This window comes from Ostrinia nubilalis, chromosome 3 (assembly GCF_963855985.1).
Source record: "Ostrinia nubilalis chromosome 3, ilOstNubi1.1, whole genome shotgun sequence".
NCBI lineage: Eukaryota > Metazoa > Arthropoda > Insecta > Lepidoptera > Crambidae > Ostrinia > Ostrinia nubilalis.
The window spans coordinates 5,439,348-5,463,674 of record NC_087090.1 but is presented as its reverse complement, the minus strand read 5'-3'; the positions used below and the strand labels follow the sequence as shown (position 1 = coordinate 5,463,674).

The following is a 24,327-nucleotide window of genomic DNA, read 5'->3' as shown; positions in this document are numbered from 1 at the left end:
TTTTACCTTTTAGAACGCAAGTTTGTCAGGACAACAAACCGGATGGTTAACTCTTTCAGTAAGAAACTACTAAACCAAGTTTACTGAAACTTTCAGTGTGCTTGCAGTAAGATAGCTGCGTAGCTTAGTTTAGAATTCCGTACTTAGAACATAAGTTTTGTTTTAAGGATTATAAATAAGGGTATAAAACAACCGAAGTTGCAAAACGTCCGCTATTATTTTAGAACTTTTTGGTAGGATACCGTATAGCTGACTGAATGAAACTAAAACTAAGCTAAACCAATTTTGCATGGTTTATTAGTTAAAATTTATTTTCTTGAAGAAGGGACGTTTTCTATGTAGATAGAATTTAAGGAGCTTTATAGTAAGTAATATAGGTAAGTTTAAAGTTCCTGTCTGCCTACTCCTACTCCTATTTGATAAATGCTTTGACGGGTCAGACGGGGCATAGATAAAATCAATAACAGACACAAAATAACTTATAATTACACTTACACCCACCATTCCGGTAATAATGGTCTTATCACTAAAATCCGATCGCAGACGGACAATGCGCGTCGCAAGGTTGTGTTGGAAACAGTTGAAATTAACTGCGTTCCCCTGGGCGATACGCGCCGGGTCCGCGGCGCCGCAAGCGGGCCAGCGGAGCCCGACCGACGGCATTCGGCACCGACCCGCCGCGCGACGATCACGCCAGTCCTCGATACGCTCCGCACTGCGGCGGTAACCTCCACCACCAACGTTAACTGTCACTCACTATCGTGAAATTAACTCGGAAGCTGAATAAAGTGCCCGCCGGAACCTGTTACTGTGTGTGTGCGCTTTGGGAAAACCCGCGAATTCAGTGTTTTCATTGGCAACGCGATCTTCAGGCTCATATTGACGCCAAATTGAATCGTTTCGAACAGGTAAGACAACAAACACTTGAGACAGTTTCTGTTAACGAATCGATTGGATAACGTTTGGTAATTTCTGATCTAATACTCAGATTGGTAAATTAAAGTACTTAATATTCAATTTTTTTTGGAGTTATGGTGTAGTAGAAGATTTGAGACAAACATAGTTACTAGATTATTTATTTGTGTTTGGTTGGAAATTATAATAGTACTTTCAGCTCAAAATTGTGGACAGTTAAATACTATATTACTAGGAAACCATAGGAAATGACTGAACTACTCTGTAATTTTGTAGACAGCAATCACCAATCTGATTTAATGATATCCCCTGTGGTTAATTTGTGTATTGCTATTTTTATAACCAATACTGCTGCTTAGTTTATCAATGTCCGTCAAACCAGAGGAACCCTGGCACATAAGAATAACGAGGACCTCCTAACACGTTTCTTGTAAACCGGTTCATCTGATTCCCGCTGTTCCGTCGTGGAGCCTTATGCAACGCGTAAATACCTAGACTGATCTTTGAAATCATGACCGCACCTAGTCGAAGAGCGAACGGAATATTAATAAATACCATACATTACGATGAAGTCATGCAAATAAACAAAGCGTTTTTATGTAACCGTTTATCGAAGATGTAATAGCATAGACATATAAATGTTATTGGCTATTGCATAGCGATGACTCGCCCGCCGCAATGTTTAAGTTAACAAAGTTATGTGTTGTATTGTAACAGAAAATGCAACGGATTCTATTAAAATTCAGTGTGCAAGATTCCGTAAAACAGCTGGCGAAGTCGCAGAGTGCGGCGTTTGTTGCGGTGCGCTGCAGGCGACAGCTGCACCTCCACGTGTCCCCATCACAATAACTGATAGATTATTGCAACCCGTGGACACATTGTGTTTACATTACAAAAGATACGTGAAAAGAATTCCGAGAAATCAACAAACACGACCGAATGCAAAACATAAGGTGTTTTGATTGCAAAACGATATCACGCGAACAATTATTATAAAAGCCAATCTGTAACTAAATGTTATTCGTAGTAGCACAGAATACATAATAGTAGCTCATTGGGTTTTCCCTGGTGTTGTTGATTCTAATAAATTCTGTTTAAAAATGTTACTGATTTGTAACTTAGTTATGAAGAGTCATGAAGGTTGAAGGTTAGAAAGAAAAGTAGGAAAGCAACAGTTTCGAGTGTTGAACCCTCGTTGGTGGCCAGTCGCGTTCGCCGCCGCGACTCCGACCGTTTGGCGTCGGTCTATCGATTAGGTACTCGCGGACGTCATCGGGACTGATTGTCCAGTAAAATAAGATACTAATTTCGCCACAGTTCATTTGTTAGGGTTTACTGCTTCTGAGCCGTTGCCTTTACTCTCAAAATAGACAAGACAATCGTATTCACATAGCTGTGTCGATTCTTTTGTATCTTTAAATCGACCTCAGAGCCTCAGACTGACATTATGTGATTGCAGAGGTCAGTTTCGCACAGACCGGTTTTATGGCAGTGCAATTTTCGGTAATGGAGATTAGAGAGGATCTAGAGATTTAATTAAGGTTGTCTTGTCAATTAAGGATTTATAAAAGTTGATATGCAAGACAGTTGGCAAATCACTGAAGGTCAATGGAAGGCAGGTGGTGGTAGAGGCTGCTGCGAAGAGCTAATTTACTTTGGCTCAACAGTTTCATAGTTGCTTATTTCCGCCGGGGAACGGGTATTATAGCTGCTGCTGCTTACACCAGAGGCACACGAAGACGTAATTTACACAATGGTCTTTCGGTTCATTCAACTGTTACGCCATCGGAACTTGAACATTTATTTTCATACTAAACTCGAAGCAGAAATTAAATTGTATGAAATATTTTGTTTTGGCGGGACTGCTGGCACTGGCTTTTCGCGTATCGGACAATAACAACACAAACTGTGTTTGTGCTTGTGGGTTCGAATCTTGCCAGGATAGAAGTTAGTATGATGATTCATGAATATAAATTTAATAAGTACTTTTCCATTGTCTACTTAGTTGCCATATTCTTCTGTTTAATTTGGGGATAGTCAATGGGTATAATTGTTCAGAAACTCATCTTGGATACTTGGATACTCTTGAAGTTAATACCGTGCACTACAATCAGCTCGTTATTAATTTTAAACAAAAGCATACTCATGATAATAAGACTCGACTTTTCAAGTATCACGGGAAGGGGTAAATTCTAATGAAATAATTCAAACGGTAATAATCCAGCACTAAGTTATGCTTGAAATTTATTTGGCATAAAATATTAATTTCATTTCAAAACCCCCAATGTTCCGCTTTTCCCACCCCCTGTTATGAAATTTACACGCGTATAAATCCATGTACACCCCAAGTTGGCTGGCCTACTTAGGCGCGGAGACATTTCGCGAGCAATAAGTAGGCACGATGTCGGCTGGAAAATTGCGCCTATTTTAGGGGCGGGACCTTATCAGCTGAATTGCGTTAACGACGAAAAACGTTGCTAGCGTCTGCTGCGACATGAAGGGAAACTTTAGCTACAAGCATTTCGAATTCTCTACATTTTTTCTTATGCCAGAAATGTAAATCAATAAGAGACTATTCCCACCTCTTTCCATCAGTGCAACTCCTGTATAGTCTCAAATTACAGTTTAACTTAAATCAATAGTCAATCAATACCACTTACTACAAATTACGAAATGTAGCGATCCCATCAGGCCGAAGCGATAAAATAAAATTGCCGACCCAATCTTCAGGTTGAACAATAAGGAAAATATGCAAATACTATCGACCTGACGTGCAAGCAGGGTTTAAACACGAGAGCTCGCCGGTTTTCACGATTCCTCCTTGCGAAGAGCTTATTAAAGTTATATTTTTGTAAAGACAGCAAACGGCACGTTCCATGTTTTACGAGGCTATTCTGCAAATGCTATTTTACGGAACCGTAATTTCATTGCTTATGTGAAGCCGTAACCGTGACCTCATCGTTAGGTCTAGTCAAATATTGTACTCCCAATCTCCATGGAACGAGGTCGCGTCCCTCGGGCCGGGAAAAACGGAAAAGCTTTTTGTAATACAGCCTTGCTCCGCTCATCCGCGACTCCGCCTGTCATAACACAGTGACACTATGCCGTCATCGTCCCTTTTTCAGCCTTCTGTTTTACTCCACCTTTTCGCACCTTATTTATTAATGTAATATTTTGGTCCAGTTCTCGCAATCGAATTGTTATGCTTCCACGTATATTTTCAGTAATAATACAATGCCTTTGCAAATATTGTTTACGCCTAAGAACGTAAACAATCTTTACCTCTAGTTAGACGATAACGCAATGTGCTTTGAATTTAATGTAGTCCAGTGGCGAGTTGACGTAACAATCAACGAGGTCACGACACTAACGAAGGGCTTAGGGCCTAGTCTGGTGGAAGTAGTTGATAAGGGGCTGAACGGAGGGCGATTCTCGTATTCGTATGCAGGCCGCACTCGGCGCGAGCGATCGATACGCGCCCGCGCGGCTACGACGCCGCCCCGCGACGTACAAGTCTGCTTCAACAACATTGAACTTATTAAATTCTTCCCCGAGACTTTCGAATGAAAAACATTTAAATTTGTACTGGTTACCTTCTTTCAACGTGCCTTCAAGAGGTCTGCACTCGACATTCATGCGATGAAATTTACTGTGATCAACGTCTTAGAAGTGCAGGAGAGTTAGAAGGGTGTTATTTTCCGATCATTAAGCCGTCTACTTGCTGCGGTCGTTTAGTCGGTCTTAAGACTAGCGAATACTTACATTCTAACCTGTAATTATTTTAAGAGAGGCCTACGCGTAGTTCATGGTTTGCCCACGGAAAGTTCTAACAGTTAGGTTTAAATTCTAAAAATGTAAAAACGGAAGTCAAAACTAAAGTGCAAATAAATTACATGATCATTAATTGACTGGCAAGCGTATTATCGCGAGTCGAACGAACATTTCGGGTGGATGACATCACCGCGGATGGCCAACGGCGAGGCAAAAAAAACGTTGACAAGAGCAACCGGCAAGTTACTCGCTCGGCTGGTGACCGCATGGCCCTGATCTTGACGAAATTTACTCACAATCATGACCTCTAGTCACCCCAAGAATACGCATTTAGGCACAATAAAATTGACAAAACTTGGCACCGAAATTGATATTTGTATGAAGTATTTTTTTTTACTTATCTGCTTTAGGCGCACTCTCAAAATGATATAATAGCATTGAAACTGCCAATTTATTCAATCGTTACTACGGTAGTATTTCCATATAAGCCAAGACAAGTTTATATGAATCAGAGTAGTAGAGTACACACTCGTATAATCTTGAGAATGTATTATCGCGTCAGTTATTTAGAATAACTAGTAGTAAATAGTAATATCATCATCCAATAATATTTTTATTCTTACAATCTCATTAAGTAATAATACGCTTCCGCCGTTCGCTTTAATTAAGATAGCGTATTTTTTTTACTTTACAATCTAAACCTTGGGAAATGAAACGACTAATCAGTTACGAAGAATTCTTCGGAAGAATCTTTGCTGATTTCTAAGATATTATGTTACTCTATGTTCTGTCTGATGTCCCTGCCGAGAGGCGGTGCACAGTAAATGTTTACTAATAGCTTAATGCACTTCCAACGACTGACCGACCCGAGGGGAGCGTCCGAGCCGGGGAACCGCTGCAAACATGCCAGAATTCACACCTAAATAGATTTGCCAGTTCCATCCAACCGCTATTAACATCGCTTCAATGATAAAGTAAACCCTTTGCAATTATCCCTAATTCCTGACCGTTATTTTGTTGATTGTAGAATCTCCGATCGTGATTCACAGCTGGTGTTCGACAAATATAATTTCATTCGACTACTTTGGTAACATAACTACGAATTGGAATACAAATAAAACAATTTGTAATTTAAATATGTAAATACACATCTCACGCAGAGACATTCTTCTCGGCTCAAACACAAGAACACAACAATATGTAAGGCGACACACGTGGAATGAGTTCTATTGTGCTCTATTTATGATGCATTGTGCAGGTTAGGAACGTGTTCCTAGATGTGGGTTTAGATAAACTTAGCCTAAGTGTATTTAAATCGTTGTTTTCCTTCCTGCTTCGACGACGTAGAAAATCGTAATCGTTCTTAAACATCCTTTAACAGCGAGGGATGTTTAGAGTTTGGGAATCTGAGATGTTTGTTGTTTACAAACATGATGTATTTCAGTTAAGAGTAGTATCAAGTGAGGTACGCAAACATAGGAAAAAAAAAAAGCTTTTAGCAATGTTTAGTTACCTGCCATTACTTAATTACGTATAGATCTACTAACCGCAAAATGGATCCATATCATAATTACAGCTGCGAGCATCGCATTTGCGGAATTATCGGGAATTTATGGAATGCCCATTCGAATTCCGCAGAGTGCTGCCTGAGGGCCTGGTTGGTATGAATCAATGAATTTCAATTAACGGATGAGCAGGAGACCGCGAGATTCGCTCGTAACAGTGCAACTTCACTAACATGGGCCACGTTGTTACTGTAGCCAGTTGTTAAATGGTCATTGTCTGCCCGCATGAACCCGATAGTGTACTCGGTTAGAATGAATTATTTATAGCGACAATTTGCCAACGTTGTCATTTGTCTGTGCTTGTAGTTGATGACGATTATCGCGGCTGAAATATTGCATTGTCCCCGCAGTCTACCATTTCGGGAGGGTTGGATTTTGCGGTTTTATTTATTCGGAGGTGCTTTTATCTTGATGAACTGCCGTAATTTGAGTACAATAGTAAATTCACAAGTTGTTTTTATCAGAATTTCTATTTTAAAACATTATAATGTATGGACATTTTTTGTTCACAAATAAAATGATAGAATCTAATCCCCGATTACTCCATTCCAGAACGTATTTAAGTTCCCTCTAATCATAACAATAAATTGATAAACGGTTTAATGTTCTAACATAAAAGCATTGCGTGGGTACCTGGATGTGTTCGGTTATAATAGTTTTTTTGTATCCCGGCCAATGCTCCCCGTCTCGGACGACCCTTTGGCCGAACAATGATTAGAGCGAGGGGAGCGAGATGCAGCTGCTCTTTTTCTTTTTGGACTAAATTCTTGTTATTTTCTCTTGAGGAAGTTACTGGGTCGCGAAACACGGCCATTCAATTTCCTCACGATAACCTCTGCTTCCATTTTTATTGTAGGTACGTCACGTCTTATCGTCCGTGGAGATTTATTGGAGAATTATTGTGTAATTTTTTTATCACTTCTACCACCATTTCAAATTATAAGTACATTAACAAATTTTGTTTATGATAAAAAGCTTGAAATCTTGTATAAAACCATCATAGTATCATTCGTGCAATTCACGGAATTTACTTCTTGCGGTGTGATGTATGCGCATCTTTACATGCATGAGTGAAACTAGAGGAATAAACGTTTCAATTGCTTGAAAGCTGAACTAGACCATTTCTCATCAACACAAAAAGTAGTCGAGATGCGACCGCGACCGGACCGGCGTTTATGACGCAATGTGAAACGCAATCTAGACACTGAATTTACGAGAAGGCTGCTCTTTCCAGGCGCCAGACTACGGCGACACGTTGTTGTCACCGCTATAGTAAGTTTCTATCTCATGAATAGATGTAATGTAGGCGAGATCGATAGCCACTACTCCATCAATGTAACCGATGGATACTGCGTCGAAGAAATCGCGGCAAAAAGTGTATTCGTCATAAAAGTGTAATCGAGTGGTCGTGCTATATTCGATGTTAGTGGTTTGAGAGATTTCTTCAAGCTCGGCTGGTGTGAGAGGTGGTTCAAGTTTGGGTTCATGGCCATGGAAACAATCGATTGGCGAGAATTCGCAAGGCGGGCGTGCAGCCTCTGGTGGTTGGGCCACGATCGGCTTGTGGCCTTGACCGAACACTGAATTTCCTTAGAAGGTAAAATACGTAACATACAACTTAGTGTTCGGTTTTTCAACATGAATAAATTTAAGAAGCAGGATTTCGAATTTAATAGTGATACAAATACTACTAATTTATCGTTTGCTTTTCATGAGCTTGAGCACTGAGTAGGTATAATGTATTTTAAAACCGGAAAGCGCACAAAACTACTTCTAATAATAAGTTAGTATCTTGAAAATAAAAATTTTCGAAAGATCTGCGCAATGCGACGGTAGCTCATACGCCGTAAATTTGAAGCATACCGCGGAACAATCTAATTTCAGGCACATGCAGTTTTATCCTGCGGGAATATTCTCGTTACTATAGCTAAAAGGTTCTGTGCGAGGAGAGGTGTTATTAAGCTGTCTCAACCGCATTAACGAAGCTCGGTAAAATTAATTACTTACATTGAACCAACAAGCGGTTATCGCGGTCACCGCGAGAAAATTAAATGAACACGCGCGTGCGCTTCTTCGTCGACTTCTCTTATTAGAATACTAGCTCGAACCGATGCTCTAATCAGAATTACAAGTATAACAACGCGCTTGGATAGGCGCCGTGACGATTCAATCTTCGTAATTCGATTCTAATTAGAGTTGTATTTCTTGTTAATTTCGTACATGATTGGGTCTGAATTAATTTCGGAAGTATCTAATTGAAATTCTTCACATGAGTGAGCTCAGCAGGTGTACGGGATCGGGTCAGAGACAATGTCGCGAGTATCGGCCGATGCTTCCGGCGCGTGCCTTTAACCACGTGGTGCGTTCACGCATACTAACCGTATGTTATGATTATGGCTGTTTTATTGTCATGTCATTACATTTACAGGAGCCGTAACAGGTGTTAATGCCTGATGGAGCGGCACCGAGGGAACACGATGTCCCGTTAACATATTTTGTAGTACCGACACATTAACGTCACGTTGAAGTCTTCAATCGTGATTGATACTGTATCGTAAACAGTCGACAAAGGCGCCCGCAGCTCTGGGCGTGATAAACACCGGTTATAATTTAATATCCGCCCGAAATAATCCCATTTCCGCGGTAATTCCAGAATTGCCCTTGACAATGACGACACGCATTCCTACTGCTTCAGTTTTAGTTGACGAGAGGCTTTCGAAACACGTTTGTCGAACAAGTACGTTTTCGTTGCCTAATAATAGCCCTGCTTTTGCTTTAATGCCATGTATATTTTTCTTTAACAATTTGGTCCCGTTATTGTTAGATGATTGTGTTCTTTTGTATTATTCATTTTACATGTTTATTACATTAGATACATCGCAAGCTTTCACAGAACTTCCTGAAATCCCGTTACAATTTGACGTGTATCGATGAGTCTAGTCGGCGGCGAATGATCGATAACTCGACGAAACTGATGCAAGCATTGACAGCACCATGCAAATTAGTCTTTGATTCAAACATATTTACCGTAACTATTGCTACAGGTAACTTGCTAATGCGTAACATTTTGTGGCCCAAACTTGCTAAGACACATTACAAAACAAGATGTAAAGTAGACATATTTACCAATTGTTCATGTTTTTCATGCAAGTTACGAAAATGTATATTTAAAATAGCAAAGCATTTCACAATTTGCGAAAATCGGTATGTCTCTAACCCACTTCTGGGTAGTAAAGTTTTATCAACACACGTAGATCTAAAATAACAGTAGTCCTTATTTTAGCTCACGTTTATAGTCGGAACGCAAAATAAAAATATAAGTATATTTTGCACGATAGTGCACTGTGCAGTAGAGAATATCCCTAGGATAATATTATCAGGCAAGCTTTCATTTCATATATTCGGTGGAACTATTTGCAGGACATTACATATACTAGCGTTGAGTGTGTTTCAAGGACATCGGCGCCATTTCCCGAGCTGAAGGGCTCGCCCGGCACGGCCGCGGCCGGAGCGGTCGTCCTTGGCTTTTCCCTAACCTCCCCTTACTTCGTTCCAGTCGTGCTATATTTAGATGTAGAAAGTTACACTTTCTATTCGTGTCGCACGATCGGATTCCGTGCCAGGTTTTCTGCTTTTCTTTGATAGTCCAGTCAATAAAGCATTATAGATGGAAAACCATGGAACACAATTTTTGACTTCGGGACTTTATTTAGACTTGTCAGGAGGTGAACATAGCAAAAGTCCCCGCCCTTAGCCCTTGAGCCGGCGGGGAGAGGGGGGTTTAAAGGTACCACTTTTCGGTTTTTCGCTTAATCCTCGGAAACTATGCGTCCTAGTGGCATGGCTACTATGAACCAAAAAAAGCTTATTCAATTTGCTACAGGTGAGATAGTCAAGTTTTTATATATCTTGTATAGTTTTCGCGGCATCTGCTCTAGAAGGTCTGTAATATTGGAAATTTTATTTTTGTCTTATATGTTCCCATCAGGAGAAAATCGACTAAATCAACATTAAGCAAACATTTTGGACATGCGGGAGCATGTTAAACCTAGTTCCAGGGAGGGGACTGCACTGTGCGTATATTTAGACGAATCAATTGGAGCCACTTTTGACTCCTCATCACTCAAAAACTACTGTGCGTTAACACTTCGAATTTGGCTCATGTGTTCAGACTTGCAAGATAAACATCAGCTTCCAATTTCATAAATATACCTCAAACGGTTCTTTAGGTATTGACGTCCAAAAATCTACATGTCTGACCTATAGACCAAATTCTAACCACTTCCAGATGACCTTGAAGGTTCAAATTTGGCATCCAGATAGGTAGATGTGTAAATACAAAGGAAAAAATAAAAAACCAGTAAATTTTAACATTTCACAGGTGATAGATAGATTTTAGTGTCCTAAATGTCGATATTTGAACGTCAATACCTAAATAACCGTTTGAGGTATATTTATGAAATTGGAAGCTGATGTTTATCTTGTAAATCGCAACACATGAGCCAAATTTGAGGTGTTAATGCACAGTACTTTTTGAGTAATGAGGAGTCAAAAGTGGCTCCAATTGGTTCGTCTAAATATACGCACGATGCAGTCCTCTCCCTGGAACTAGGCTTAACATGCTCCCGCATGTCTATAATGTTTGCTCAATGTTGATTTAGTCGATTTTCTCCTGATAAGAACATGTAAGACAAAATTAAAACTTCCAATATTACAGACCTTCTAGAGCAGATACCGCGAAAACTATACAAGATAATATAGAAAAACTTGACAGTCTCACCTGTAGCAAATTGAATAATCTTTTTTTGGTTCATAGTAGCCATGTCACTAGGACACATAGTTTCCGAGGATTAAGCGAAAAACCGAAAAGTGGTACCTTTAAACCCCCCTCTTCCCGCCGGCTCAAGGGCTAAGGGCGGGGACTTTTGCTATGTTCACCTCCTAACTAGTCTAAATAAAGTCCCGAGGTCAGAAATTGTGTTCCAGGGATTTCTCTCTACACCGTCGTTAAAGCATTCATTGACTGGACTATGAGTCGAACCTATTTCGAATTCAGAGCCTCGGTCAGTAACATTGTAGCACCGTACTACGTGGTCATGAACTAACTAACAATTATGATCGAAATTAAGGAAGCCACAGCATTGCAACTCAGTGATATACTTCCGGCAGTGCATGTCCCTTTTGAGGGCACGCCGTTCGCTAACGGTAACACATTGTATTTGAGTTACCTACGTCTTCTAGCACATGGATCATTGGGCTCTAAGCATCTAATTATACCGATTTTTCCTCGTCCTCCGTCCTGTTCTGTCCGTCCGCTAATGAGATGTAAAAATAAGATGTTCAAACATTTGATCACGAGGTAGAGTCGCGTAAACAAGTGCATTAGGCATCAGCGCATTTGATCACATCATCACGACTATCACGAGCAATTTAAATAAACAAGTTGGTGAATGTCATGATTTCTAAGGATGAATTCTTGTACAATGTGTAATCTTGATAACAAGCGTGCTCTATAACGTCCATAACGGCTTCAACAACTCTTACAATTTTAGAGGTTTATTCTTAATGTAGTACCCATTTGACGAGATGACAAGCTAGTCGCGACACGTACACTTTGACTTATAAGGGCACCTTGTTTAAGGTTTCAGTGCTTATTTCAACGTGTTAAATTTCAACTAACTCGTGCGTGTTGAATAATGGTTGTTTATTCCAATAACTTTATTGGGTGAACAATAGGTAATTCGCCAGTGCAACACTAAACAGAAAACAAACAACCTGAGAACCGTTCATTAAGAATGCACAAAGGAATATAACCAAGCGTAGTATTGAAGCGTACAATGCGTCGGTAACGGGACAGGGCACTAATTGTGAACAGTGAACCAAGCTCTTCCGTTACCCGCTGCGTCGCGTCGCTCCACTCCCGGGAACAATTAGTACCGCAACCAAAAAGAAATGCAATTGCTCAAAATGGCACACTACACGGAACGAACATTGAGCCGACCGTGAGCGGTATGAAAATCATTTTTAAAATGCCAAAAACTGACTCACACGAATCGGGAGTAAAAACCCAACAGTTTATTTCCACAAAAGCGCTCGAGGTTCTACTAACAGAACGGCAGCTCTTTGCTCTTATTCCACAGACTCCGGATAAAGCGAGCACTAAACTATAACGGTGCGAGGTCTCGAATCTGCCCCGTCACGCGGTGAATCAATTATATCCGGAGGTGCTATTGCTGGAATGCTGTATCTTTTTCTGAACATATTTGTGGAGAACGCCACAAGGATGCAACTACGGGAAAAAGCTCACAAAGAAAGTTGGAATAGCTTCAAGACAGAATTAATACAATACGACGGGTAATTTGCCATACGTGCTGCGAATGTTGAAGGAGTTTTGCCCATCACTGTTGCGAGTCACGAATTAAGTATCGCACACGCATAGGACGCTCGTAATCTACAATTACGAGACAATCAGCTGTAAAGATAATCGTTTAGTAATAACTACTCGTTGTGCATAAATCGCAGTATTTGAATTTGTACCAATAAGAAAATAAAAAGTAAACACAATTTAATAAACCAGTAAATCCATAAAACATTGTTTAGGGTGCTGTGAAGAATTAGAATCATGGAATTCTGCAATTATTATTCAGAAACAGTCTTGCTTGCTTAATGTTTCTTGTCCAATTACTTAAATAACTTCCGACGTCTGTTGAATAGTAAATGAGGCGTGAGAGCATAGAGCTGTCGGTCAAACTGTTTAATGCAGTGTCACATTACACGCCTTTAATTTTGACAACTTCACTAACTGATATATTTCTTACTAGCTTTCCGCCCGCGGCTTCGCCCGCGTGGAATTTTGTCTGTCACAGAAAAACTTTATCGCGCGCGTCCCTGTTTCAAAAACCGGGATAAAAACTATCCTATGTTCTTTCCCGGGACTCAAACTATCTCTATGCCAAATTTCATCAAAATCGGTTGCGAGGTTTAAGCGGGAAAGCGTAACAGACAGACAGACAGACAGAGTTACTTTCGCATTTATAATATTAGTTGGGAAGTTGGGATAACATCTGGATATTAAATTATTTTCTTATCTTATAAGATTCCGGTAGCAAAAACCTATAACGTATCATTGGCCCAATAAATAATTGTCGATGTAAAACTTATCTTTAGCACATGCTTTGGTTCATTACAGTGATAAAGCGAGACAATAAATTTATATTTAAACTTGCTTTGATACGAGTGCGTGCAGTAAATAAACAAACAGAGTATCGATCGGTGGCTGTGCTGGCAAGCGTGAGTGTCATTCGAGCCTATTCTAGCACTCGAAAACATACTATTATGAATGCGATAGGTTTGTAAACATCGCCAGATTTGTTGAACAAACGTGTGGTGCACCGTTGTTGACACGTTTGAAATATTTGTGTGCATTTCAAACAGGTGCTGAGGATTTAGAGTTATGCCAGGTCCCAGACACAACGTAATGCAAGTGTTTCTTACTCTTAGCAGGAGACAGGTTGAACAGCACTTGACTCATGCTCAGAGCCACCGCACGTACACCAACTTAAAGTAGAGGGCACTCCACAAGCACGCTGCAAACATTCGGCTCAGACAAAGGACAGTGTCAGTGAGGACCGCCATTTGTAAAATTACTAACACCGGCCAATTAGTGCTAGAGCTTACAAGTATATTTGTCTTCGTCTTCTGGAATTTCTTATCATTCAGTTGGTTCACAAGTTTATAGCTGCTTGTACTTATGTCAGAAAATCTTCATTGCTTCTTGTAATGCGATTTGATCAAAATTAATTTTAAAGATCCATAAATATTTATAAGAGGTACTAGTAAAAAATAGGCGAACGTTTATTAGGTCAGTTGGAATGATTTATTTGGATGCATTAATGGTAATATCGTTCCACTTGAGGTTGGGTCCGAGCAGCCCACCGACTGATGCAATAAACCCTACAATTTTATTGTTATGGGGGCAATATTAAAGCTCGTTACGATTACGTCAAAAAATTCATGGACCTCTTGGCTTATCCATCTCCCTTCATTGAAGATTGTAACATTCTTTTGTGCAAGCTCGCAAAGAAAACTGTAGTGTAGAATTAACGTGCTGTGAAGATAAATATCTTCGAGACGTTCGTAAATGCAGTGTTGGCAATTTATGTGCAGCCGTGGAACGACTTTAATAAGTAGGGATCAAAGGTATTTAGTTTCCAAATATCAAATTACGAATGCACTTGGAGTGTGACTCCCGTTAATGCATGGTCCACCAATCAACCATCTCTTGTTACGGATGTAGTCATTATTACCTGTTGTATCGCTGGTTATCTAGTATAACTATCGATTTATTTTATTAATATTTAATTATGCATCTATTTTAAGATATTCAACGTAAAGGTCACACGTGCATTTAAATCTAAAATGTCTCAAAAAATTAGCATTCTGGCTCGTTGACATATTTACATTTAAATGTTTTTTTTTTATCATTCACAAAAGCGTTCCAGAAACTGGTTTGAAATAGAAAAGAATACCACAAAAGCGATTTGGTTTGGAAAAAATGGATTTGCCAGTAGAATCGATATGCAGCAATGTTACGATTTCGTGACGAAATGTAGTTGAACAGGTTTAACATATCACAAAAAATATTTTATTTCGGTTGTGGTCTGAATGTGGCTGCTTATTACTGAGCCCGACAAGAATATTGCGTAATGAATTGTTTCTAATCATACACATGAAATTGGTGCAACTGTTGTCGTGCGTCAATCGGCCGTGTAAATTGTCTGATCGTTAGAATCACAATTGTATTTGATTACTGCTTGTTTATTTCATTGTTATCCTCTATTCATTAACACATTTCATCTTCAGCAAAGTACTAAGCTAATCAGTTACTTTATATTTATTCCAAGTTTTTCTCCTGAAGGAAAGTTTGCCCACCCTAGTTCAATTTATGAAGTGAAGAATCTAAATAAGTCAAATTCTTTTTTAATTAGATATCATATTATTTTTATGAATATTAATGCACGCGTTAATTTAAAAATACTATTAAATAAAAAAGCTTAATCGTCAAAGGCTCATAATACTCAGCTTTATCAAGCTCAAAGGACGTTTACTGCCGCGTTCATTTTAAGGGCATAACATTCCGGTAAATTATCGTACCCTCGCCTCGGTCCATTCTGTCCGAGGCTTACACAGGCGTTAATGGCTCTCACCACGCATGCAAGGCTCTTGAATCAACCCATTATTTTCATTATCCCATTCATTAATGAATATTCAATAGACATTCTTCTCCCAATCGTTATACGCAACAGTTATTATTATAATTTTAATACTTCAATTAATCTCTATTTGATCTAGCTTCTATTTACAGAGGTATGTGTTAAGTGCGACGACAAAAAACGGCTAGTAATGTAGCGTTTGCGTGTGAGTTGCCCGTTCATCACGAACTTTATCTCCGATACGTGACTCCTATGTGTCAGCGAATTCATTTGCGTTTCATCAGAGAGCATTCGCTAAAACCACTTTATAAGTTAGTGCACGAAAGAAAGGATGATGTAAGAAGTACCTACGTAGTGATTGAAAGCATAAAGACGTTGAGATGACTCAACAGGCGCATCGTCTGCGTTCAACGACCTGCCCCTACAAGTTCAACCCGTTATCTTTGATACTGCACCTACGCATGCATTTTTGGCACATTACCGTACAGAAAAGTCGCGTTCTACCTGTCACAATTATTGAATGTTAAATAGGTGAATCTGTGCGAGATCAAAATGACTCAAATGTCCTTCCTACCTCATTGAATTATTGGTGAGCAGATTTACGTGAGTCACTGGAGCATTGTATAGTGACGTCACTCGACCACGCATTGAGTAGCCGTATATAAAATAAGCTACGGAGGAACTGTACCAAAATTTAACTGCGTCGAGGGATGACTCATTGTTCCCTTCGTAGCATTATGTATAGCGAATACGTAGGTAGCTGTGACTTAATCCCCGCGCCGGACTATTAACAGCATTTCATATGCAAACGGGAAACTCTGCCCGCTGTCTGTTTGCAGAGCGCAAACTTTTTCACCGCGGGAGCGAAAAACTTGCTTCATTGCTTGTAATTTGAGGCTCAATAAAATTCCGCAACGTTAAAATCGCACTGGGGATTTTTTAGGGTGCAACTTTTCTGGTTTGCGTGAGAACTAACTTTTTGGAACATTCATGAATTCCATACGGATGTACGACGCGTGAATTTCAATTAAGTTAACTTGTACGAGTACAAACAATGAGTTAGTTACACAAGTTCATAAGTTAGTAAGTAAGGACAAGGAACTTAATTAGTGAGATATTGCTAAATGTTTGTAGCTCGACAGTTTGTTCAGTGGGGAAGTTAGTCGTCGAGCGGCAGTAATTAATGTGGAGCTCGGTAGCTCCCAGCCGGGCCATATAAATGCAAAGTTATCAGCCACCCGTTATTACACGAGAACGCAAACTTTGAACGCAGACGTAACCTACCGGAATAATCGACGGTTCAACGATTTCAACCGTAATAATATGCGCCACAAGATCTAACTGGGACAGCTGTATTTGCAAAACTAATTATGATAGAAAGGGAAAGGCTTGTCGTAAAATGGTTGAAAATTAGTAAAATTGCCAAGGTCGTCTCCGTATTACCATAACTGGCTTACGTGTTCTAATTTGTATGTATAATTCCATGACTTAATACACAGGCCTGCAAAAAAAAAATTTTTTTTTGGTGCAGATCTTTTTGTATACCTATACGATCGATAATATGGGTAATCTACAATATATTGACATACTTCATTTCAACTCATCAGCTCTAGTTTGTCGACTACCCTCATTTTAGTTTTTTTCCCGTCTTGTTCGCAAATAGTCATTATTACAATAACATCGATAAACTTTATGTTACTATTTAGCTATGGATATTACGTCCAGATGTTGTGTTAACTATCCTGATTCATTTTGATAAGTTTGTGGTGAATACTACTGAAATATCAGCGTGAAACCATTAAAAACACGGCGATTTTTTTGTATTTTGCTTACTTCGGTATTGAAATTCAATACAAAGGTAAGGTGTAGGTGCCTCAAATTGTATGTATAATGTGCGTTGAACATCTGCGAAGATACTAGAAAGGCACACGTAAGTTTTTGAAGCTTGGAGTGCCTATGATATGGCGAAAATGGCCAATATTTCCAGTTAATTTAACGGAAATTTCCAAGTTTAAGTACTGAAAAACTAAAAGCAGGTATATTTGATGGACTTCAAATAACTGTATTAATAAAAGACTTCACTAAATTTAAGATTTCTATGAACGATGTGGAATTTTTTGCGTGGAAATCTTTTGTAGCAGTTGTACAAAATTTCCTGGGAAAGCATAAGGCTGACAACTATGTAGAATTAGTATAGGATGTGCTGGTTTAATTCAAAGATTTAGACTGTTATATAGGTATAAAATTACACTATTTTAACAGTAAACTAGATCAATTCCAACAAAATTTAGGAGAACTAAGCGAAGAACAAGGAAAACGTTTTCACCAAGACATAAAAACAATGGAGAATAGTTACCAAGGAAGATGGGACGCTCATATGATGACCGACTACTGTTGGAGAATCATGCGAGATTGCTCAAGTAAGTTTCATTCGAAAAAATCACCCAAAAGACAATTTCTTGATGTTTAATGCTAATAAAAATATGTATTTATTGTGAAAATTGTTTTTTAGTTATCTCGGGAACTAGAGCTGATAGAGAAAAACTGATTACATTTTTGATATCGCCATGCAAGACATACTTAAAATCAGGTCTTAAATCCCCGGCACCAAAATGGCTGTAGGCCAGTGATATCAATGTAATATGGAGATTAAAACAAGTATTTGGATTAAACATAGTAGTCGTGAACTTAAACTGTCTATATTATGATTTAGTGTAGGTAAATTATGCTGAACATCGACACCACTACTAATATTATATTGCTTCAAGTAAATATTATTTTAAAATATCGATTATTTGATAAAGTCAATAAACCCATTTCGATGGCTCCTACGTATACTGGCGTAAGTGAAAAAAGTAAATTTTACAGGAGAGCCATTTTAGTGGCCAGAACCATATTTTTGGGTCATATCTTCTGACCTACTAAAACGAATTTAATGAAATTTCACATTTAGCCTTAACATGTAATGCTTTTGCTACTGCTGTTATCAATTTTTATATTTTTCTTATATATTTTGAGATTTTACGCATTGCCCTTTTACGTCGGCATATTTCTATAATTTCATGTATATTGTTCAACGTAAAGAGACTTAAATGACAACGTAAATATAATATTTTAAGCGATTACTCTCTTTATTTATGCATGTAATTATTTTAATTGTTATCATGTGCTATATCAATAATAAATCAGTTAGAAAAAGTCGTTTAATGTTCCGTTTTACGTTTTAACGCAAATACGCCCATATACTGTGCTCGAGATTTAGTTAGGTCTTTTAACATAATGTGTCATATTTTTAAAAAATATAAATAACTTGAAAAAATCGAATTGCCTAAGGCGGGAATTGAACCCACGATGCCTTAGGCAGTTCGATTTTTTCAAGTTATTTATAATTTTCAAATTAGTTTGAGATGCGACTCTTAACGCTAAAAATTAAATAACTATATAATGTGTCATAATTTATAAATAAAACAATTTGCTAAATATTTTCATGGCTTTATTTAAGATTTGGATTATAAAAAATATATGTTTATGTAAGCAACTACTCGTATAGATTGACGAATCGTATGATTGGGCTTTATACGTGGCGTAGTTTTGCACATACGCCTATTTGCCTAAAATTTTATTTTGTATCTAATGGAAAAACATTTTTTTTTTCTTACTGATGTTATAGATTAGAGCAAAGTGAAATCATTGCTTAAATAATTGGAAAAAGGCGTAAGCGGCAGTTTCGCCCTTATACGTAGGAGCCATCGATTTGCGATGAAAATCTTGAAGCAGGGAAGTATATTTTGCTCCAGTATTTATTGACATTGAAGGAACATGCTGCAATTACGATAGCATCAAACCGTCACCCGGCACGAGGCCGGAAAAGAGCGTTTTCGTATTTCCATTTCTCGGCATCCCGAGACCCGTCAGCAATAAATATGTAATGGAGGACACCGTCGATTGCGTCAGGCTAGGGGAGGTTTTATTGCAGAGCAGGTATGACATCAGCACTTGCCCGTTGCCCTTTTAACTTAGTAAGACTTCATTGCTTGCATAGAAATTCTTAGCGTTATATCTAGGAAAATCTAACGCACGCAGCCTCATCGTTTACATAATCAAGCTCAAAACTAAATACTACATCTACATTAGTCTACATCATGACTTTTATTACAAAGACCAGGCATACAGTAAGAGCATAAAATTAACTCGTAGACCCTCATAATCAGGCTCCTAATAATGTTACTAAACTTAATAGCTCTACCATTAACTGTCACAACCAGGGCCCCGGCTTGAGTATCACACTAATGAATAACTTAATTTGATTATTGAATTCGTCAAGACTGAAAGACAAACTAATGAGCGGCGGGAGCGGTTCCCCCTGGACTTGTTCTATAGTCGTTGAGGGTACTAAAGTCCTGAATAAATAAAATGCAATTAGACTAGAGCAGACGCACGCACCCCAACATACGTGATGAGAGGAGAAAAAAACCAGTTATGAAATCTCAACGGCAGCAAAAACTGGGGGAGGTGTGATTATCAATTTAAATGTAATACACTTTAGTGTTCTATATTATGGAAAGTGTAATCGTGTTAAAGGATTTGTGTGTAGCATTACACGACCGAGTGCACTTGAAACATCCGCAGGTAATCAGCCGCTATAAACGGATTTATCCTCTACAATGTGGTAGGGTTCACTTCAGCACTCAGATTTGAAAGCGACTGGAAGCATTGGCCACGTGCGGGGCGTCGCCATGGCAACGGAGGAAACTACGTCGTTTTGCAACCCCCCACCCGTTGGGAACAGCCTATATTTCGGACATTTAATAGGAGACACAAGTGCCCGAGGCGGAACGTTACTTAAATTATGTCTGTTATGATGATGAATTACTTTTGTCTTGTCACAACATTTTGACACTCTTACAAAACCTAATTATTAAATTCAGCTGGATGAGAAGCTTTGCGTAAAGGGACGTTGGTTTTGTGAAATTTTAATTTTGATAAAATGTATCCGTACTGGCTATTACATGCTTACCAAGCCTCTGATTTATAAGGGATAGGAACCGCATTTGATAAATTACATTTATCCCCAGGATCCTCATCAAATCAGTGGCCCGTAACAACAACTGTATTGCACAAAGGGCTACAGATTTTGTCAGGCAATTTTGGGATAGAGTGTGAGGGTTTCATCGCAGCCGTATCGCAAGGCACAAGACATATTGTTTGGGCGGGACTGACCCCGGATTAAGGGCTTCTCGGTGGGAATCGACTTCACATCAAAGAGCTTAAACTCAAAATTAAATATGAGTTTTATACGTCAGTGCAAAAAAGTAGATAAGATGCTTTGCGTCAGTAATGTAAGTTCCATCCTTATCCAGTTTTTTATATTAAAGGTTTGATTAAACTTGTAAAGGGCGAAGCGAAATAGCAACACTTGACTCCCGCCGGTATCTCGAGACAATAGTAGTCCATTAACTAATGAACCGTCTGATGCCCACCGCTTCCGGACTTCGGCTAACTCTAATCAAAAGAGTTGATAGACTACCAGTGATGCCGGTTAGTAATATGCCGTAAATCGAACGGTCTCGGATCATAACCATCGAGTATGAATTGTTTCCTGTGCGTTTATAATTAAACCGGAGACGTCGCGAACGTTGGTATCTGGTTTCCAAGTATTCATTGTTGCACTCGTACAATGGGACCGTTGCCGTGGCGAAGGACGACCCACCACCGCATAACGACTGCATTTAAACTTGCACCAATGACAAGATGATGACACATCGTTAAGACAGTAACATTCAGTAATAAGGCCAAAATAATATACAGCCTCGCATTCTTGGGACGTAACAACTGCAAACTTGCAAAGAGACTGCTAACACAACATGTCCAAAGTAGGGTAAGTGCGCTAGTTCTCGTCCAATTATCGGAGTTGCCAACTTTGTGATGCGAAATGAATATCTTAAAATACCCTTACTCATATGTATCATATGTCATTTTAGTCCTTATATAGTCTACTTTACGTTAATATGATATGACAATAAGTAAATACCACGGGTTTTTTTATAAAAAATATTTTATGCAAAAGAGGCGATTTCACTAGTTTTCGTCCAAAAAAATCAGTTTTCGTCCTAGTGTACGCTAGTTTTCGACCACTGTGTAGAAAAAAGGGTGCAGTTGAATTATTAACTTAAAACCAATTCTACAATACAGTAACTATGGATTGTGGTATATCATTTGAAAGGTAATTTTGTTAGCTTTCCAATGATATCAAAAAGATTTAAATAAGTTTCTTACCTAAATTTAGGAAAATATTGCAATAGGTCGAAGGACAAATGGACGAAAACTAATTTACAGGAATAGCTAATTTTGGTTTTCGTCCACCCCAGTGCTTGCTCATGACGTCATGGACGAAAACACAACAACGTTTAAAGCTGTTTTTCGTTTTCGTCCACATCTTTTTAACGGTTTTTATGGGTTTATCACTGTTAAAAAGTGGACGTAAACTAAAATGTTTAATGTAATAGCAATAAAGATCATATTGGAAGAAAAAACATTGTATTTTGTAGGTCCATTGAAGTAAAATGATTATTATAAATATTAACTAGGTGTCAGGGTTTCCGTCCACGTGGACGAAAACCAAAATCTTGCAAAATTGTTATGCTAGTATTAGTCCACTTAATTATCTAAGATTTCTATACAAAAACTTTAATAAACCCTTAAAATAGTGTTTATTATGCTAATAATTAGACATATGTGCCAAAAACATTACGTAAAGTAGCTAAAACAGTAATTAAACATACCATGAAAGTTCCCTACCGGCACGTTTTTTTTCTAACTTGACGACGTTTTCCATTCACCTGTGTGCAGCAGCAACTTCCGTAGATTTTTTTGGAGTTATTACTTGTCAAATTACATTTTCATGCATGCAGAACTGTTACTTAGATATTATAGATTGTAACAAGTCCAAACTTGCACGGAAAGTTAGGTTTGTATTCTAATTTTCCGTATTTGTTGGTGGCAAGTCGGTCAAATGGACGAAAACAGGAGCTGGACGGAAAACCGGCGCAATTACCCTATGTTATCTAAATTCCAAAGAAAATCGAAGCTATCCCGAGAAAATTAGCCAAAATATAAAAGTTGAATGAATTACATTAACTATGTTCTAACTATTAGATTGTGTTGAAGATGTAATTTTTACTTCTTCCAATTTCATTTATAAATAGGAAACCTTTCTCTTAGCGAAATTGTATACGGCGTCTTATAGCAGCTGGTAAACTTGATACTGTACATCTGCTATTTGAAGCTTATAATAAAGCCTATCAAGTTGATTAGACAGTTGCGTGTAATAAGCATGATTACTTTTTGCTTTGATTATGAGATCTTTTTACATGGAAATTAAGATTCCTTTTTACAATTTACTAACGAGAATTACGTGTTTAAATAAACCCACCATTGTTATCGATTCTTGAAATTTAACAGTGTCATTTACGATTGTAAAGAATTTACAATTATAAATACACGCGTATTTATGGTGGGGCCATTACATTAAGTCGTCTACATAGAATCAATTTAGTAGCACAGCATAGCAGAGTAATTGAAACGATAAATTACATAAAAATTAAGGCCAAGGCTAGCAACAAAGACAAACAAACAATTACAAACGTAGTTACTATAATTATTAGAAAAATATCGCGCATTCAAGTTATAAAAATGTTCCGTTGCGAGATAATTATTATAAAGACGCCAATAAACATATCAGATTGCATTGTTTGTTACAGATTTCGCATCACATTGGACAAGATTCAAGCAAACTGGAAGATTTATAGCCTTGAAAATAAAAAGGTAAGACCAAATTCTGGTTTTATTAGTTTCGTAAAGATTTCCTAAAACTATTTATGACTGACACCGGAAAAAATATTCGTCGAAATTGCCATTAACAAGCGAATACTTTGTGTATTGCGTCAACGGTCTAAAAATAATACCTAATGTAGTTTCACGACGGGCACGTCCAATAGCCCACTATCATCCTGTTACATCTCAGGATGACACTTACAATTGCCATCTCAATAACAAACGGTGTCATATTTTTGGTGCATGCAATATTAGGTACATGATTCTGATTTAGATATTATACGACATTAAGTCATACAATATCCATAAACATGATTTACACAAATCGGATACGTCAGCTGAAACCAAGGTTCTCATAAATATTTATGCAAACCCATGAAGCCAACGCTGTTTTTCAGCCTCTTCATTTTCCCAACTTAATTTTGTAGGCAAGTTCTTGTGAATCTACTTACAGTTTCATTAAGTAGGAGTACTTTTATAAAGAAGGTCATCTCGTAGTTAATTTAAATGGTGAAAGTGTAAGAGACACAAACAAATGAAAAACCTTATTTAGATAGCTGACACAATTTATAAAAATTAGGGTAGTAGGTCAAGCCAAATTGAACTGATTATGATGTACGAGTATTATAATTGCGGCATTGAAACGAGTAAAGAGAACTTTGCGAAAAGGGATACCTACCTATGTTGGGTGATTTTTCGTAGATAAAATCAAATGAGGGGAAAATTCTAGAGCGGCAGTAGTGCATTTTAAATTGGGGCAGTGTGCCGGTGACGGTGGTCGGTGATAAGTGCCACTATTACCGACAATCATCCGCGACCTTGCGGCTCGTTGTCGCGCAAATCGTGGGGACGCGCTGATTGTCATCCTCCATTCCTTCATCCGCATTTTGCACTTCATTATATAATATGACGCTTATCACGACTCGGTTATGAAACCTTATTTCGGTCTTTTTTTTCAAGAAAACACCCTTTCATAGTTGATGAATGTTTAGTTTATAGAGCCATGCCGTGTGGCATTCCAACACACGAGA

General features: G+C 38.4%; 2 protein-coding genes across 2 annotated transcripts in view; one reads left to right on the top strand and one right to left on the bottom strand.

Moving 5' to 3' along the window:
* LOC135087699 (mitoguardin) overlaps positions 1–24,327 on the bottom strand; it is a 75,157-nt gene that overhangs the window by 27,316 nt on the left and 23,514 nt on the right. The window lies entirely within an intron of this gene.
* LOC135087694 (protein unzipped) overlaps positions 649–24,327 on the top strand; it is a 36,141-nt gene continuing 12,462 nt past the window's right edge. Inside the window, exons 1-2 of the mRNA XM_063982445.1 lie at positions 649–908; positions 23,224–23,287. The gene's annotated coding sequence lies outside the window, so the exon portion shown is untranslated. The remainder of the gene's footprint in view (positions 909–23,223; positions 23,288–24,327) is intronic.